At 38.4% G+C, this 11,407-nt stretch overlaps 1 pseudogene; it reads right to left on the reverse strand.

Annotated features, from left to right (window-relative positions):
* Window positions 1-2,762: 2,762 nt before the first annotated feature.
* On the reverse strand, window positions 2,763-9,381 carry LOC137626273 (uncharacterized; annotated as a pseudogene).
* Between the last annotated feature and the right edge of the window lie 2,026 nt (window positions 9,382-11,407).

Below are 11,407 nucleotides of genomic sequence, written 5' to 3' on the forward strand. Positions count from 1 at the left end.
TTGGCCATGTTGAGAGAATGGAAAATGGCTGTCTGCTAAAGAAGGTGATGAATGCAAGAGTTGATGGGAGAAGTACAAGAGGAAGGCCAAGGTTAGGGTGTATGGATGGTGTGAAGAAAGCTCTGGGTGATAGGAGGATAGATGTGAGAGAGGCAAGAGAGCGTGCTAGAAATAGGAATGAATGGCGAGCGATTGTGACGCAGTTCCAGTAGGCCCTGCTGCTTCCTCCGGTGCCTTAGATGACCGCGCGGAGGTAGCAGCAGTAGGGGATTCAGCATTATGAAGCTTCATCTGTGGTGGAAATGTGGGAGGTTGGGCTGTGGCACCCTAGCAGTACCAGCTGAACTCGGTTGATTCCCTGATTAGGCTGAAGGAACATAGAGAGTAGAGGTCCCCTTTTGGTTTTGTTTCATTGTTGGTGTCGGCTACCCCCCAAAATTGGGGGAAGTGCCTTGGTATATGGATGGATGGATTGCAGTACCCAATTATCAAGTCCGTGAAGTACTTCTCTATTTGTGAGGTTCTCATCTTCATACCTTATCACTATACTTTAAAGCCAAAGACAAATAACATAATTATCGACTAAAACATTAGATATTCGTCATATGTAAACTATAATTTAGACGAAATTAGAAATATAAAAGTCGGTAAGAATTTAAATATAAAACTGGAACTAAAAAACAAAATATTGGTATAATAAATCGCTAGTAAAAACATAGTGTTCTTAGAAAATTGATAGCCCTTACTTGATCGATATTGGAATGAGTTTATAGCAAAGAATCAGTATGATAGTCATTGTGTACAAATTATAATTATTCACATAAAAATCGTCCAAAAAATATAATTTCGTGGTTGCTACAAGAAGCGGTCAGATGCAAGGAAATCGCACACGGGTTCTTCCTCGTAAAAGAAAATTTGGGGGGAGGCCTCCCAGAACCCCTATCGTCAGTGACTTCTCGGACGTTAGCCCCACACCTAAAAAGACGCTCCTACGCCCCTGAATGGAAACAGTAGTGGGAGTAGGCTTCATTGTTTTTATTGAAATGCCTTGCTTATGTGGCTTAAAAAAGCACAAAATGTAAAAGATTTTTTGTGGGTGGGCCTTATAGCAAGACCTCCCACCCCCTGAGCTCCAAAGCTGATTAGGCTCGCTTCGCTAGCCAAAGTGTCTCTGCCACCCCCACCCCTCCCAACCCCCAAGGAAAATCTGAACTGATGCCCTTTTATATATGGGCTTGCATTCCACTAATAATTATTTGTGTATATTCATATCCGTCACTGTATAATAATATATAAGAATATGTCTGTGTATTATCTAGAAAAAGACTTCTGCATTTAGTATGATTATAACAAGACCACCAAAAATTAAAAACCATTATATAATCATTTTTAGGATTATGGACACTTATTTGCCTGTCATTTCTCGCAACCAATAACTAAGTAAATTACAACCGTGAATAAGAGAAAAAGACTATAGTTACTAGATAGACAAAAACTGTACCCTGTTCGGAAAGATAAAGGTAGAGAACAGAGTAGGAAGGAAAATTCTAAGGTCACCTGCGTATGTAGCAATAGGTACTCTTTGGGAGAGACATGAATGTTGGAAGGAAGACTAGCCTAATAGGTGGAAACCTAATGTTCATGAAAGGGATAGTGAAGGAAGAAATAAGCTGATGAAGAAAATTTTAGGAGAAAAGAAAGAGGATGATTGTCATATATGGATGAGGGAGACTAAGAGAGGTACGAAAGATTATATGGGGATTTGTGTGAAGAAACATTTTCCTCACTCTTTCTTTTTATTCCTTTCTATTTTTTTTTTTTAGCTCACGCATGACGGAGTTCAGTTATTCTTCTCCGTTTTTGTTTATCTGTCGCACGATTTATTTGATTTCCCTCTTTCCGCTTTCTATCTACCGAAATTATAGGTAGACTTAGTGATTGCTTATTTATGGTAGACAATTCGTTGCACTGGTTCCTTATGGTGATATGTGATGAGGTCTTGTAGATGAAGACAGATGATTACAGGGATGGAGAAATAAAACCCTGAGTCATAGATTGCGTTTATTCCACATAGCAAAGGATTATGTACAAAGGTGGTCTGCAAGACGATCAGCTCATGCTAGGAGAAGCAAGAAGACATTATGCGCATGCACGGTGTGGCGGGATATTAAAATAACAACCCTCACACCCTTGATCACTCTAAACAGACAAATGTCTCCTCAGCACATACTATCCCCTTACGTTATCAGCAGCGGGACTCTTGGACAAAAAGGGCATAAAAGCAAAACATAACCTTAAAACAATATTTCTTAAAACTAAAATAAATCAAACCAAATTAATCACATCTAAACTATTTCTTACAAACTAAACCTAATCATAAACTTGGAGACTAAACATACAATAAACTAACACCATTCAAAAAAAAAAAAAAAAAAAAAAAAAAAAAACGAAACTTAAAATTAACCACACACCACCAACACCAAAAAATAAATATATGTATATATAAAACACGGGACACCAACACTGTCGTCCACACAAAGCCAGCCGACTGTCTTTTACGGCACACTACCACAGCTTTATGGTCAACAATCCACTGTGAGGCAATTTGCCACAACTACCTCCCTGATGGGGGTCGTAGTTATCATCGTTATCATCATCATCATCATCAATCAAAATCTTAATAAACAGGCCAGGTCATCAACAGTTGAGCAATCCAAAAGAGCAGTCTAAATACAACAATCAATTCCAGGCTTGGTCAGCAGCTAAACATCAGCATTCAAAATAAATTCTCTAAAGGAGGAATTACGGCCTGCAAATGAAAAAAGAAAAACTCATACGAACTAAACTATCACACTATAACCAAAGATGAATAATAAACGGTTTCTATTATTCACAATCGCGCCAAGCAAATATAAACAAAACTGTACTGACTCATACACTCTCTCATTCACTTCTTCCTTATCACAATCATTCGCTACATTAACACTATTCCTATCTAAATCCCTATCATCTAATATATCATGTACAATAATATCTACCTCGTTCTCATCTGGCCCCAAAAATTACACTCATTTCTGTTAACAGTTCATTCATTTCATCAAAAACATTCTCAACCTTAGCAAAAGATTTATTCATGCTACTTATTATTATCCTATCTCTCACTCTTGCGTTATTCATTCTTTCTTTTACACCATCTAATGAAAAGCCACACACACTATAAGTATCATTCATACTCAGCCACGTTTCATCTGTATTAATACATTTATCTTCCACACTCACTTGCATATTTACACCCTTATACTTATTTCTATTCTCACTTTTACTTATAAAATTTCCCCTTCTTTCATCCTTACTTAAAGCTCTCACATTCTTCCTCTTCACATATTCTACTAACACCAACTGTTTACCTTCTAGACCTAATTCCTAGGTTCACACTTGTTCCTTTTCAACCATTTACTCATCCCATTCTCTTAGATATACTCATGTACCTCCTTCCATTTACACAACTGGTTGTGGTATGCCATAACTCTTTCCACACTACCATCCACCCACAACTTACCCAAAACATAACTTAATCCACTCAAAACAACTTCTAACACCACATATGGACCTTCAAACTTATCACGCACCTTATATACATTCATTCTGCCCTTTTCAATTACTTCTTTCATCAATCCCTCACCAACTTTGAAGCTTTCAAACCTCTCATTTGCTTTCCTCCACACTTCTCTTTCATCCTCCGACACACCCAACCTTGGTCTTACTATCTTTTCAAAATTTAACACAAACTTACATGGAGACACCCGTACTCTTATGCACTGTTGCATTATAAGCCCACAACGCTCTACCAACATACAAATCCCAATCATTATCACAAATAAATACAGACATTTGGAGGTATATCACACATCATGCACTCTCTGATATTTCCCTTTCTGGCAACCTTCACATGTAGTCGCTACATCCTTACATATCTGACTCAACCCAGGTGTAAACAATCTCTCACGCATGCATTCCCACAATTTATTCTTTCCCATATGCCCATATCTGTCATGCATAACAATTACGTACTTACAGCTGCATGCATCGGAAACATAGGAACATATATATCTTCATCCATTCCTTTATGTAGAAAATAAACAATATTCTTTCACACAATAAGTCTCTTACTAACTTTCTTATACACCTCTAGATCAGACGGCCATTCTTCTACCTCAATACTATTCAACATACATTCACGTAACCTTTTAATTTCCACACATTCATCTTGCATTTCTTCCACCTCCTCTTTAGTCAATAGATCATCCTCACTCCTCGTAATATTAACAATGCCAACAAAATTCGCCATAAATACACTATTATCTTCTATCACAACTACTTCACATACATTCTTCAGAAGCAAACCACTACCAATATCAACTGATAGATCATGCAATCTTAAAAAAATCAATTCCAATCAAAAAAACAACTAGGCATCTCATTGTCTCTCATTACAATGAAATTAAGTTCCACCTCCATACTTCCCAGTTTTACTTTCAAACGCACTTCTTCCCAAGCTAGCAAACTTCCTTTACCTATCCCATGAATTCTCATACTCGTACATTGCCTTTTCACCTCCCAATTGTACCACTCTATTTCCTTGATAACAAACATATTCACTAAAGACACTTGCGTACCTGTATCAATTAAACTACAGTATTCATTCACATTTATACTCACATACGTCATCATTCTTCCTTTTACACCATGCATACAAATGTTTACTCTTCTATCAATAGGGTCATTCTTGTCACACCTATGTTCATCTTCGCTATCTTCCATGCTCATACCACTCTGATTCAAGTCACTCGGGCAATCCTCCTTCTCACTCAACAACTTGCAACATCTTCCATTACATTGTAACCTCAATATATACTCCCTTTCGGTCTCCTTATTTGCCCGATATTGCATCGGACAATTCCACCCAAAATACAAATAAACAGTGACACTATACAACATACTTACTACCAACAATACTTTTGATAACAATTCACCCTCAAGCACACTATCCTCCTCCTTATATGCCATTTCCTTCAATACTTCATTCCTAACACTCATTCTAAGCTCATCTACACTAGCAGGTATATCCCTATTCAAACCCTTCAATTTCAACTTATTCAACCCACTCAAAATACATTTATACACCATGTCATCCCCTTCAAAACTTTATACCACCACTAAATCTTCCGGCAACCTTTCAAAATTACTGTCATTCTTGCTACTATCTTCTATCTTACGATGCATTCTTGACATCACATCTGCTATCACGTTCTTACTCCCCGGTACATATTCTAGCTTAAAGTCAAATTCATTCAAATCCTCTTTTGTCCTCGCATCCTTAGCATTCAGACTCTTTCCTAATCATATATACTAGGGGTTGATGGTCAGTACGCACAATAAAGTTCACACTATACAAAAATACCTTCAATGCTTTCACGCAAAACCTTATTGCAGCAAACTCCCTTTCAATCGTGGAATACTTTTGCTCAGCCTTATTAAAGGCTTTACTTACATACGCTATCACTCTCAACTGTTCATCTCCATTTATTCTTTGCATTTGAACCAAGCAACCACCCATACTAATCCCACTAGCATCCATATATAACTCTAGCATACGCGCATGCTCACTATAGTCGGGAAAGGCCAAAGTGACGTCTCTCGCGGCCTCTTCTTTCAACTTTTCAAATGCTTTTATCATACGCTCATCCCATTTTAGTCTCGTACTATTTCTCTTACCTGTCCACTCATTGAAGGCTTCCCTATTCCCGAACAATCCCTGACAAACTTCCGACCAAATTCAATCAAGCCAAGAAAACCTCTCAACTCACGCACTGTACGAGGACGTGGAAATTCTCTCACCTTACTCACAAACTTATCACTCTTCCTTATACCCTATTCACTCACCACATGCCCAAGAAATTCCACCTCCCCGGCCAACCATGTACACTTTTCAAGCTTAACTTTCACACCAACTTCTATCAAACGTTCTTATACTGTTTCAAACAACTACATATGTTCCTCAACAGTCTCACTCGCAATCAAAATATCATCTATAAAAACAGTCACCTTCTGTCGATCAAACCCAGCCAAAACAGCATTCATCGCCCTCTGGAAGGCAGCAGGCGCATTAGCAAGGCCAAAACTTAATCTTCTAAACTGATAGTGACAATTACTACTCGAAAATGCTGTAATTGGCCTGCTCCCCTCTGCCAGAGGCATCTGGTAATAGCCCCTAACTAAATCTAACTTTGTAAAAATTTTCATACCATGCATCTTATACACACAGTCAGACACTACATTCATCAGGAAACGTTCTTTAACAGTCACTTCATTCACCTTCCTATAATTAATACACATATGTAAACTTCCATCCGGCTTTCTTACAGGTACAATGGGGCTATTCCAGACGCTCTCACTCCTTTCGATTACACCCATTTTCTCTAACTCCTGGCACTGCTCTTCTATTTCTCTGGCAATAGGCGGAGAAAAATGTCGGGGACACTGATATATGAGGGTATCATTACTAATAACTATCTTGAATTCAGGCAGCTTTGACCCCCACAATCCTCGTCACCACGACTCAAAACTCTCTGTCTATCCCATAACATCCTATACTATTGTTCCCTTTCACCCTCACTTATATTCTCATCTACATTAATTCTTTCTTTCAAACTTTCACAGTCCCAATCCTCATCCTGCTTTATCTTACCTGTCATAACATGTCTCAATTTAACATACCTTTCATCCTGTATATTTACTAACGTATACATACATCCCATGCAATCACCCTCTCGTATACCTCGTATTCTCTTCCTCCTTACAGTCGGCAACAAGCTCGCATACACCTTCAGCTCCTGCAAATTCAAAATATCATCATACACATGCACACTTGTTTTCACTAAATTACTTGCTTCCGAACCTTCCACTACGTATTCACAATTGTCACCATTGGCAATTCCCAGACTATTCGGCCATGCAACTTTTACACTGACAACCTCACTCGCATCTCTTGACAATTTAACACCTTCTTTCGCTATTAACGGCACACCTTTCCATACTTTCGTACATACACTACCATCTTCATTCAAATGAAATTCCCCACAAAATTTACCCTTAACTTTCATGTTTGTCATATTTACACTAGGATGTACAATTATACCACATTTTTTCAAGAAGTTATAACCTAACAACACATCATATTTGTCATTTACTCCCTCAACCACATAAAAATCATCATCTTCCATCATCACCCCCAATCATAACATTTTCACATAACTTTCCCTGCACAGACATACTTAAATTACTGATACCTTTCACTTCACCTTTACACCCCCTAAATTCACAAACATCCCTTACCTTATCGTACGCATTTCTTAACATTAAATTGACACCACAACCAGTATCAATCAGACCAACTAGCTCTATTCCATTAAAATTTACTTTTGCACTCATGCAGTCATAAGCTCTTTCACCCATCACGTCTTCATGCAGTAAACCTTCACGAACATGCATCACATTCACTCCGCACACACTCGAGGACTCACCCAGCTGAACCCTCTTACACTCTAGTTTCCTGAACATCCTGGATGACTTAATCCCTTCTTCCTACATACTCTAGCTACATGCCCATCTACACCACATTCAGTACACTTACCCCGCGACTCCTTGCACATTCTAGCATAATGACCATCCTTACCACAATAACCACAAATCACATTCATACGATTACTACGACATCCACTTGCTATGTGCCCAGTCATATCACACCGATAACATTTTACCCCTTTCTCTTTCTTGCACTTGCTAATTCTATGCCCTACCTCACCACATCCAAAACAAGCACCTAGAGCCCATCTACATTCGTTCTTCTTATGACCTTCCTTATAACACTTTTCATCACGGACACGACTATCTGACCTACCTCGCTGCACACTAACACTCCTATCTCGCCAAACCTGATTCCCTTGCCTAAACCCTTCATTTGTCTGTACATTACTCGCCCTAACACTCCTATCTACTACAGTATCAGCTACTCTCATCGGTCCTCTCATAACAGCATCTCTAAAACTAACAAATTCTGGCACACTTTCCTCCATTCCAGTTCTTACACTCACAGATTTACTTTCTTTCATACACTTATCCAACTCGTAATCCTCAACTATCTCTAAAATATCATCCCATGTCAATCTTTCTTTCCTCCACCTCATCTTCTTATGTTTTAAATTAATAAACTCAGCAACATTCTCAGGTACAGTCGCCAAAAACTTCTTCATTAATTCCTTATTCTTATTTATGCCTTCATCCTCATACTTCTTCATTGCTAAAGTTTTCAACCTGTATACATACATTGATATTGCTTCTCCTACATTCATCCATTCTTCATCAAAATCATTCTTACGCTTATACCTAACACTCCCTTTCATATGCTTTACCTGTTCAATTATTCTCTTTTACACACTTTCATAGTCAACATCCTCTACACTCATTATCACACCATACATCCTCAACAAATACCCAGTCAAATATTCTCCTAACTCCCTAGCCCAAACTTTCTTACTATCACCATACTTATACTAACAATACCTCTCATACTCCTTGAAAAACTCGTATACATCCCTACTACTATGCTCATTGAACCTTTCACACCAAGGTACCTCTCTCATAAACAAAGTCTTACACACATCACGTTCATTCTCACCGCTATCATCACTGCTACTTTCCTTCTCGTTTCCTACTTCCTCGCTAGAATATAAAGAATCTAATTCCATACTCATACTCATATCCTTGATTATACTCTTCCTAGCCCTTTTCTTACTCACCACTTTCACCCATTCACGATCATCCTCATTCTGATCCTGACACTTTTTCTTCTCTTTCTTTACATCACTTTTACCTTTCCTTTCAAAATTCCTCTCACCTTTCTGTTCATCCTTACTATACCTAGTCCCTTTAACTTCATTATCACTATTACTATCACTATCACTTCCTTTTCCATTATCACTTACCTTAACTTTTTCTTCCACCAGCAACCCTCTACCCGTAGCAGAGGCCACTCCTCCGACTGCACCTTCACCCATGAACTCTTTATTTGACCTGTCATTACCCCATACCGTTCATCCATACACTCATCCATTCGTTTCCCATTCTCTTGTATCCTCATCTAAAACCTTCCTCCACTCTCTCTACAGTTTCCTGAATTTCCCTCAGTTTCCTTTGCATCTACTCATTCTCACAGTTCAACCTCTCATTCTCTACTAGCAACCTTTTCTCAAATATCAACTTCTTCTCTCGTTCTTTAACCAACCGCAATTCCTCCCTCAGTAACTTGTTCTGTTCTTCCATTGTTATTTCTTCAGCCTTAAATCTAATTCCTAATCCTATCAGTCCTTCGTCTAAGAGTCCCGCTTCCTATCCCACCTAGGCAGTCCCTGTTCGGGCACCAAAATAATGTGGCGGGATGTTGTAATAACAACCCCCACACCCTTGATCACTCTAACCAGACAAATGTCTCCTCAGCACAAACTTTCTCCTTACCTTATCAGCAGCGGGACTCTTGGACAAAAAGGACATAAAAATAAAACATAACCTTAAAACTATATTTCTTAAAACTAAAATAAATCAAACCAAATTAATCAAACTTAGGCTGCGTTTACACCAAGCGAATCGAATCGATTCAATTCATGGAGAATCATTTGACTCGAGTCATTTTGAATCGGTATAGATCCAACCTACTGAATCTGATTAACAAATCATTCAGTACCAAGGCAGCCTTCGAGGAGTATGGACATCTTTGCTGTTGCAGAAATAGAATTGTTGCTGTGGCTGAGAAAGCGTAGACGGAGGCGGAGGCAACGAATATGGGTGCATCCAATAAATACCAGAAGACCGGAATTTGGGAGCTTTGGACATTTGTTCCCAGATCTGGTCAATAATCCGGAGATGTTTTAGGACTTCTTTAGGATGACCACAGAACAATTTAAGATGATGGTTGAGTTGATGGGACCCTCCATCAAGAAGCAGAATACCAATTACCGTCATGCAATTCGACCTGACTCGCCTTGACTGATGAAAAAATGGGACCGTGCGCATCAGTGATTCTGAATCGCCATGAATCTCCATGATTTGAATTAACTCGATTCGGTTGGTGTAAACGATTCCATTGAATTTAACGTGGCGAATCATGACGAATCATGAATTGGGGTGATTCTCAATGAATTGAATCGATTCGATTTGCTTGGTGTAATTGCAGCCTTAAACTATTTCTTACAAACTAAACCTAATCATAAACTTGGACACTAAACATACAATAAACTAACACCATTCAAAAAAATAAAAAAAAAATAACAAAATTTGGAATTAACCACACACCACCAACACCAAAAAATAAATATATGTGTATATATAATATGGGACACCAACACTGTCGCCCACACAAAGTCGACTGTCTTTTACGGCACACTACCACAGCTTTATGGTCAACAATCCACTGTGAAGCAATTTGCCACAACTACCTCCCAGATGGGGGTCGTAGTTATCATCATTACCATCATCATCATCATCATCTTCAATCAAAATCTTAATAAACAGGCCAGGTCATCATTAGTTGAGTAATCCAAAAGAGCAGTTTAAATACTACAATCAATTCCAGGCTTGGTCAGCAACTATATATCAGCATTCAAAATAAATTCTCCAAAGGAGGAATTACGGCCTGCAAATGAAAAAAGAAAAACTCTTACGAACACTCCTAGCTAACTAAACTATCGCACTATAACCAAAGATATATAATAAACGGTTTCTATTATTCACAATCACGACAAGCAAATATAAACAAAACTGTACTTACTCAAAAATTAATTGAACACTTCCACGCTGCTCGAAATAATATAATAATGATAATAGTCCAGCATTCACACAACTACCTCTAGTCGCAGTCAATCAAAAAAAGCATTCGCTCCGAAACATTTACCACTCCTAACCTAGCTAAAACTAAACAAACAACCTCATTTATACCAACAGTCTTTCTTACAACAAACAATTAATACACTAACTACCTCTCGCTCGCTGACATACACACACACTCTCTCTCTCTCTCTCTCTCTCTCTCTCTCTCTCTCTCTCTCTCTCTCTCTCTCTCTCTCTCTCTCTCTCTCTCTCTCTCTGTGGATTTGGCAAAAAATAAAAAAAATAATAATAAATAAATATTGATCCTCCACAACGGAGTGCTGACAGCGTGCTTCATGCTCATGTGTTTGCAACATACAAAACTTAGGACATGTAAAGGGTGCATATACATAAGATAATATATACAATAATCTACACCTCCCCTCCCTGTTTTCATTCAAAGAGGTATCTTGAATGTACTAAGCAA

The sequence above is a fragment of the Palaemon carinicauda genome, chromosome 33 (assembly GCF_036898095.1).
Source record: "Palaemon carinicauda isolate YSFRI2023 chromosome 33, ASM3689809v2, whole genome shotgun sequence".
NCBI classification, from domain to species: Eukaryota; Metazoa; Arthropoda; class Malacostraca; order Decapoda; family Palaemonidae; genus Palaemon; species Palaemon carinicauda.